This window comes from Tachysurus fulvidraco, chromosome 11, assembly GCF_022655615.1.
Source record: "Tachysurus fulvidraco isolate hzauxx_2018 chromosome 11, HZAU_PFXX_2.0, whole genome shotgun sequence".
Lineage (NCBI taxonomy): Eukaryota > Metazoa > Chordata > Actinopteri > Siluriformes > Bagridae > Tachysurus > Tachysurus fulvidraco.
The window spans coordinates 9,051,540-9,060,235 of record NC_062528.1 but is presented as its reverse complement, the minus strand read 5'-3'; positions in this window follow the sequence as shown (position 1 = coordinate 9,060,235).

The window sequence follows — 8,696 nt, the reverse complement described above, 5'->3', positions numbered from 1 at the left end:
GTTGTGCTGAAAATCTTCACAGTGTGAATGTACAGGCATTTTGACAAAAGTCTTGTGAGTTATCAATTTTAGAAGACACATTAAATTACATTGAAATATTTTTGATGTGTTTAGCAGAGCTCTGGTGTAAAGCTGGTGGTTGGTTCTATATTTTCTTTTACCCCTATCAGATGTTAATAGTTATGTGAATCTATATGACGCTGTAGTGCTGATTTACCTCAGAGCCTGCTCAGCTAGTTAGTGATCTGCAAGATGCTGGGTTGATAGTGATATTAGCATGAAATTTCGAAGCCTTAGAAAGGGTAAAAAATATAAGGGTTATGGGTTAAAAAAAGATTGTGGGTTATGTAGGAACCCTTCAATTAAATTGAAAGTACACCATTGACAGAAGATTAACTTAAACTCATCTCATTGTTTTATCTTTGCTTTGCTTTAGCTATAAAAAAGAAAGACACAGAACAGATCTTCATATATAGGAGTGTTGAGCAGAAGAGATGATGGCAGTTACAATTTTTTTAGAGCTTATTATAGCCCATTGTTTCAAGAGCCTCCCCTAGGTGGTGGAAAAAACTTCCCCTAGGGGTCCGGGCAGCTGAATCTGGAGACTTCTTCATGAAATACTTGAACTGGCACTTTCTCCCCTGTTTGTTGTATATTTGTATTTTTTAAAGAAAAATATATATAAAGGAGTTTTATGCTCATGGTATCTTAAGTCTGAACCAGACGTAATGTATTCAATGATAGAGACTTAAAAGCACTTTTGTACATCGCTCTGGATAAGGGCTTCTGGCAAATGCTGTAAATGTAAGAACTTTTAAAAACTTAAAACAGGCAAACTAATACAAATCCACAAGGCAGAATCAATGTCATAATAGAGGCAGAAGTCAGACAAAGCACAAGCACTGTTAATAGGGCAAACAGCAAAGACATAATCCAAAGAACCAGAATTGTATTGAATTGCTTTAAGACACTAAGAATATACTACACAATGCAGTGATGGTATGAGTGTACTTTTATAGTGTGAAGTGTGAATAAGTATTGGCTCCAGTTGTGTGCAATCAGAATTTGAGTAAGCATGCATGCATTTGTTGATTGCTATTGGGTGATGTAATCTTGTTCGTAGGCCATGCCTGAGTTTTGGGATTTGTAGTCAGCAACCATGCTTGTAGTCCACTCTTTGTTGCCTGGAGTGGCGAGCAACAACTTTTCTCTCACTAACAATAAAGGAGACAAAAATTGTCAGTAAAGTGATGTACATTATACATCAATGTTCTGCCAATCAAGTTGTTGCTAATATTATGTAAATAGAATAATTTCTAAAATGCTTAAATACACCTACCATCTATTTTATTATATAATAGACCTGCTCATGAAATATATTACCAGTTATTTAATCAAGCTAATTATGTGGCTGCAGCTCAATACATAAAATCATACAATGTGAAATATCAGAATTAGGAGAATGTGATCTTAGTAACTTTGGCAGGGATCAATGTAAAACCATTTTAAAGTCTTGAATGACTATAATATGGTTTTAATTGGTTTTAGCTGACTGCTTATCTTTTCATTTCATCATCAGATCAATGATTTAGTTCAAAGTTTGGCATGTCTATGTACTTAGCAAAAGTGTGACAACTGTTTGGTTGAGTTTGAATCACAAATGTTTGTTTGATCAATTGTCAATAAATCAAGGATTGCAACTAAATCAAATATTGGTGTAATTCATATAAGAAAAGACAGGGTATTAACAAAAGCTGAAATGTTACCATTTTTTTTTTTAAAAAGGTCCCTTTTTTAATATTTAATTTTTTTTTTAAATATTGGTGAACTACCATTGTTTAGTGAGACTATTACATGATAGATTCTTTTCCCCGTAAGTTACACAATCTGTTTGGGCATGACGTTTATTTGAAATGTGTACAAAAGAAACATGTTACTAACTGTTTACTGGAAGAAAGAAGTATGATTCAGTGTCTAATGTCTGAGAAAATGGTGACCAGATTTTAAACCAGAATGATGCTTTCATTCACTGTACATAGTTTAGATTTCTATTTTGTTTTTAGACCTTTGAACAGTTTATGCAGGTGTTAAGACAATTATATTATAATTCGTTTAGTACTAGACTTAAATTCTGCCACGTGAAATTGTTTTCACTTTTATACATTTAATTCACTTTTTCATCATGCATTCATTTTTTGTAAGAGAAGAAAATAGCAATTATTATAACAATAGGTTTCCTAATGCATATGATATGCAGTGTTGTGGTGTAACGAAGTACAAATACTTCGTTACTGTACTTAAGTAGAAATTTCACGTATCTGTACTTTACTTCGCTATTTTTTTACTCCGTTATATTTCCACTAAGCATCTTCGTTACTCGTTACCACAAAATAAAATCAGAAGAAATGTGTGCGACTGCAATAAGAGAGGTTTGGCGAATCACTGCTCCTAGATTGCATTACGCTCCGCGCGCTCTATTTCAGCGTAATGTTGCCAAAAGGAGACGGAAGCACAACAGAAACCGCCATGGAAGCACCTGCTGGAGGACCTCCCGTTATTGTAGACCTGGGGTGGCCAACCAGTCAGAGACAAGAGCCACATTTTTTACTGTTTTACCGTAAGAGCCACATCATACACATGGGCACACAGGATCATCACCTTTTATCGTCCCTGCCATTTTGAGAGCGAACTTGACACAAATTGTTTACTCAAGTGATTTTGCTCCTACTGGGAAACTTTGAGATATTTTCATCCCAGTGCGCGTTTGGTGAAAATACCGTATTGAATTCAAGCGAAGCGAACACGCACAATAAAAAGACACAAATACAAACTTCGATATGAACGTAAGAGCCGCATGAAACAGGGCAAAGAGCCGCATGCGTCTCGGGAGCCGCGGGTTGGCCACCACTGTCGTAGACGACCACCCCGACGATAGTGGTGAACAGGGTGAAGAAGATAACGTTATACACCCGTGGCTGTATTTGCAAGAAATGTTTCTGTACATTGGAATGAAAGATTCTTCCTACCGGATGAAGTGTCTCTTATGCCTACCGAAAATCACTGAAATTTTACTTTTTACTTTTACTTCAAACACTTAAGTACATTAAATATCAGAAAATGACTTTTGATACGTACAGTAAATATCAGATACTTTAAGACTTTTACTTGAGTAATATTCTAAAAGTTAACTTTCACTTCTACCGAAGTCTTTTTCTAGTAGGATATTTGTACTTTTACTCAAGTATTGCTTTCTAGTACTTTATACAACACTGATGATACGTATTCAAGTGTCAATATGTTCGAGCCACATGCACCAAATTCGGATATGTCGTAGACCCTGGTCTGAAGTTTGTTGCTTCTATTTTTTTAAGCGATCGGAATTCCGGCATTCCCGGGACGGAAGCTCAAAGTGGCCTTTTTTTCCATAGACTTCCATTATAAATTTTTGAGGTTTATAACTCGGCAAGTTTTCGAGCGATTTACACCGAACTCGGACAGGTTCTTTAGGACCTTACTCCGGCCAATTTTCGGTTTTCCCGTAGTCGACGGTCGAACATCCCATAGACTTGAATGGGGAATTCCGAAATTTCCTCTAAGCTCTCACACACACAATACATCCAACATTAAGAATTGCATGTACTGTTCTATGCAGTATAATAAGTAGAATCCCATAATGACTGCAGTATTGACATGAAATGTCCAAACCCTCAGTAGCCACTTTTTGCCAAAAGTATTGGCACCCCATCGGATATTCTGGTGACGTCACACGACACCACGTGACGTCACGTGTAGCCCCGCCCCCAAAACAAGCGAAATCAAAAATTTGCACAACATGGACATGTGACATATCAAAACACTCAGCACAATGAGGGGAACTGCCCCACGGGTATTCTGGTCACATCACGTGACGTCACGTGTAGCCACGCCCCCAAAACAAGCGAAATCAAAAATTTGCACAACATGGACATGTGACATATCAAAACACTCAGCACAATGAGGGGAACTACCCCACGGGTATTCTGGTCATGTCACATGACGTCACGTGATGTCACATGTAGCCCCACCCCAAAAACAAGCAAAATAAAAAATTTGCACAACATGGACATGTGACATATCAAAACACTCAGCACATTGAGGGGAACTGCCCCACGGGTATTCTGGTCACGTCACGTGTAGCCTCGCCCCCAAAAGAAGCGAAATAAAAAATTTGCACAACATGGACATGTGACATATCAAAACACTCAGCACAATGAGGGGAACTGCCCCACGGGTATTCTGGTCACATCACGTGACGTCACGTGTAGCCACGCCCCCAAAACAAGCGAAATCAAAAATTTGCACAACATGGACATGTGACATATCAAAACACTCAGCACAATGAGGGGAACTACCCCACGGGTATTCAGATCATGTCACATGCTCATTGCCGATAACCTCCAAAAGTATTGGTACCCTAGAGGTCCAGTAGCTTTCACAATCTTTCTGTCCACTCGCCTCCAAAATGAACCGGCCTTTTGCGAATACTTGCACCGTCAAAGCCAACATCAAAGTTTGTCGCGACGAACTTTACAAATCTAGTTTATTAATCCCTATTTATTTGAAGCTATCCTGTATCTGGGTCTGTCTTCCTCCTCCCGGTGTGACACAAATAAAATAGTAATATAAAAAAAAATCAGTAATATGTATATAAAGGGAATACATAAATGTGGAGAAATCACTTTTTTCTCATTTGACCTTTTCTAAGCACCTATAGGATGCTTTCTAGACACCTCAGGCAATTTTTATATCAATTCCTTGAAGTTATTAAAATAAATCAGAAGAAATTTGCAAATGAATACTTTGAACAGTTCAAATGTGAAAAGGGTGAACTGCCCTTTAAAAAATGAATAACTCTATTTAATATATTCTGAAGCCTATGCCACCAGGGAGGTATGTACGGCTCTGGTTTTGTTAGGCATGTAGTTTTGTGTGGCATTAAGAGTTATGTTCAAAATTCATGGGAAAGCACTGGCACCGAGCATGTTTTAATGATCTCAGTGGGGATTGCTAAAGCCTTAGTCATTATAGAGGTCATAAGGTTTTTCGTGTGTTGGATGGAAAGGTTTGTGTGGCATTAGGTTTAATTAGGCAAATAAATTATCCTCTTTGATGAAGAAGAACCTAAGGGGAAGAGCTAAATTACTTTACATTTACGGTATTTAGCAGACGCCCTTATCCAGAGCGACTTAGATTTTTATCTCATTTTTATACAACTGAGCAATTGAGGGTTAAGGGCCTTGCTCAGGGGCCCAGCAGTGGCAGCTTGGTGGATGTAGGAATCAAACCTTACGATTGGTAGTCCAACACCTTAACCACTGGGCTACCACATCCCACATTCCCATTTTATCAGGATTGCCAGGAAAGGTTGGCACTGGGATCCATAGAGAGTGTATATGTGTTGCTTTTCACACAACATCTGTGGAAGCTGTTGAAGATGGTTTTGAGGAAGACACATCCTCCTGAGACGTGGCTACAAGGGTTGTACCTTTGCAGAGGACAATTGCATCAAGGCAGAGGACTCTAAACACATTTTCAGTTACAATGCCATTACATTTTTCATTACAGTTTCAAAACAAAAATCTGAAGTCACATGAAGGCTGCAGCAGACCGTAGAAAAGAACGATATGATCAGAGAGTACAGGATGATGCTTTAAGGTCAGTTGGTGTATAGCACCCATTATTCGTTCACCACCACCACTGCCTCCTTTTTGTGCTCCATCCCTGCCTCGAGCCCCTGAGGGTATTTCCATCTCACCTAGGAGTGTCCCTGATCTTGAGCCTCCTCTGGACCATGATTCCTTGTCTAGTGATCCTTCAGTAGCATCAGAGGACATAGTGCCTAGTTCACCCCGGTGAACGAGAGGGTTGTTTCCCTGCGCCTTCGGGTAGGGGATAGGTCTCTCATAGTTATTTGTGCTTATGGGCCAAATGGCAGTGTAGAGTACCCGACCTTCTTGGAGTGACAGGAAGGGGTACTGGAAAGTGCTCCGACTGGGGACTCCGTCGTTCTACTGGGGGACTTCAACGCTCACATGGGCCTTGACAGTGACACCTGGAGGGGCGTAATTGGGAGGAACTGCCCCCCTGACCTGAAACCGAGTGGTGTTCTGTTATTGGACTTCTGTGCTAGTCACAGTTTGTCCATAACGAACACCATGTTCAAGCATAAGGGTGTCCATCAGTACACATGGCACCAGGACACCCTAGGTCGGAAGTCGATGATCGACTTTGTGGTTGTTTCATCTGACCTCTGGCTGTATGTCTTGGACACTCGGGTAAAGAGAGGGGCGGATCTGTCAACTGATCACCACCTGGTGGTGAGTTGGATCCGATGGCGGGGGAGGAAGTTGGACAGACTTGGCAGACCCAAACGTACTGTGAGGGTCTGCTGGAAACGTTTGACAGAGTCTCCGGTCAGAGAGATCTTCAACTCCCACCTCCGGCAGAGCTTCAACCAGATCCCGAGGGAGGTTGGAGACATTGAGTCCGAGTGGACCATGTTCTCCACCTCCATTGTCGACGCGGCCGCTCGGAGCTGTGGCCGTAAGGTCTCCGGTGCTTGTCGTGGTGGCAATCCCCGAACCCGGTGGTGGACCCCGGAAGTAAGGGATGCCGTCAAGCTGAAGAAGGAGTCCTATCGAGCCTGGTTGGCTCGGGGGACTCCGGAGGCAGCTGATAGGTACAGACGGGCCAAGCGAGCTTCAGCCCGGGTGGTTACGGAGGCAAAAACTCGGGTCTGGGAGGAGTTCGGTGAGGCCATGGAGAAGGACTATCGGTTGGCCTCGAAGAAATTCTGGCAAACCGTCCGGCGCCTCAGGAGGGGAAGCAGTGCCCTGCTCACACTGTTTACAGTGGGAGTGGGAATCTGCTGACTTCGACTGGGGACATCCTCGGACGGTGGAAGGAATACTTTGAGGTTCTCCTCAACCCCACCGACATGTCATCCACTGAGGAAGCAGAGGGCGGGGCTCAGTTGTGGACTCGTCGATTCCCCAAGCTGAGGTCACTGAGGTAGTTGAGAAGCTCCTCAGTGGCAAGGCACCGGGGGTGGATGAGATCCGCCCTGATTACCTCAAGTCTCTGGATGTTGTGGGGCTGTCTTGTTTGACACGCCTCTGCAAAATCGCGTGGAGGTTGGGGACAGTGCCTCTGGACTGGCAGATGGGGTGGTGGTCCCTCTGTTTAAGAAGGGAGACCGGAGGGTGTGTTCCAACTACAGGGGGATCACACTCCTCAGCCTCCCAGGAAAATTCTATGCCAAGGTACTGGAGAGGATAATTCGGCCGATAGTCGAACCTCGGATTCAGGAGAAACAATGCGGGTTTCGTCACGGTCGTGGGAGTTTGCCCAACCAGTTCACATGTGTTTTGTGGATCTGAAGAAGGCTTTCGACTGTGTCCCTCGTGGTGACCTGTGGGGGGTGCTCTGGGAGTATGGAGTCCGGGGCCCTCTGTTAAGGGCTGTCCGGTCCCTATATGACCGGAGCAGGAGTTTGGTTCGCATTGCCGGCAGTAAGTCAGACTTGTTCTCGGTGCATGTTGGACTCCAGCAGGGCTGCCCTTTGTCACCGGTCCTGTTCATTACTTATATGGACAGGGTTTCTAGGCACAGTATGGGGCTGGAGGGAGTCCGGTTTGGGGACCACAGGATTTCGTCTCTGCTTTTTGCAGATGATGTTGTCCTGCTGGCTTCCTCAAACCAGGACCTTCAGCGTGCACTGGGATGGTTTGCAGCCGAGTGTGAAGCGGCGGGGATGAGAATCAGCACCTCCAAGTCCGAGGCCATGGTTCTCAGTCAGAAAAGGGTGGCTTGCCCCCTTCAGGTTGGTGGAGAGCTCCTGCCTCAAGTGGAGGAGTTTAAGTATCTTGGGATACTTGGTTATCCAACTGATGGAGCGGGAGATCGACAGGCAGATTGGTGTATCTTCTGCAGTGATGCGGTCGATATACCGATCTGTTGTGGTGAAGAAAAAGCTGAGCCACAAGGCGAAGCTCTCTATTTACCGGTCGATCTACGTTCCTACCCTCACCTTTGACCCATGAGCTTTGGGTCATGACCGAAAAGACGAGATCCCGGATACAGGCGGCCGAAATGAGTTTCCTCCGCAGCGTGGCTGGGCGCTCCCTTAGAGATAGGGTGAGGAGCTCGGTCACTCAGAGTAGAGCCGAAGCTTCTCCACATCGAGAGGAGTCAGCTGAGGTGGCTCGGGCATCTGTTTCAGATGCCTCCTGGACGCCTCCCTGGGGAGGTGTTCCGGGCATGTCCAACCGGGAGGAGGCCCCGATCTTAGGCTTTTCATTATTTATTTATTTCCACTATAACCCTTGTGTTCCTGATATTATTGCATTTAATGAGACCTCGTTGTATTTATTCTTACAATAGATTCCAGATGTGGTCAAGATAAATTTTTTTGACTAAAACTAGATTAAGATACCTTGAGGTTTCCTTTGACTAAAACTAGACTAAAATGACGAGACTTTTAGTCGACTAAAACTTGACTAACAAGAAAAGAGATGTGAATAACTAAATATGACTAAAACCAACAAGGAACATTTGGCACATTTAATGTGTCTTCTAAAAATGATAACTCACAAGATGTTTGTCAAAATGCCTGTACATTCACACTGTGAAGATTTTCAACACAACAGCAACATATA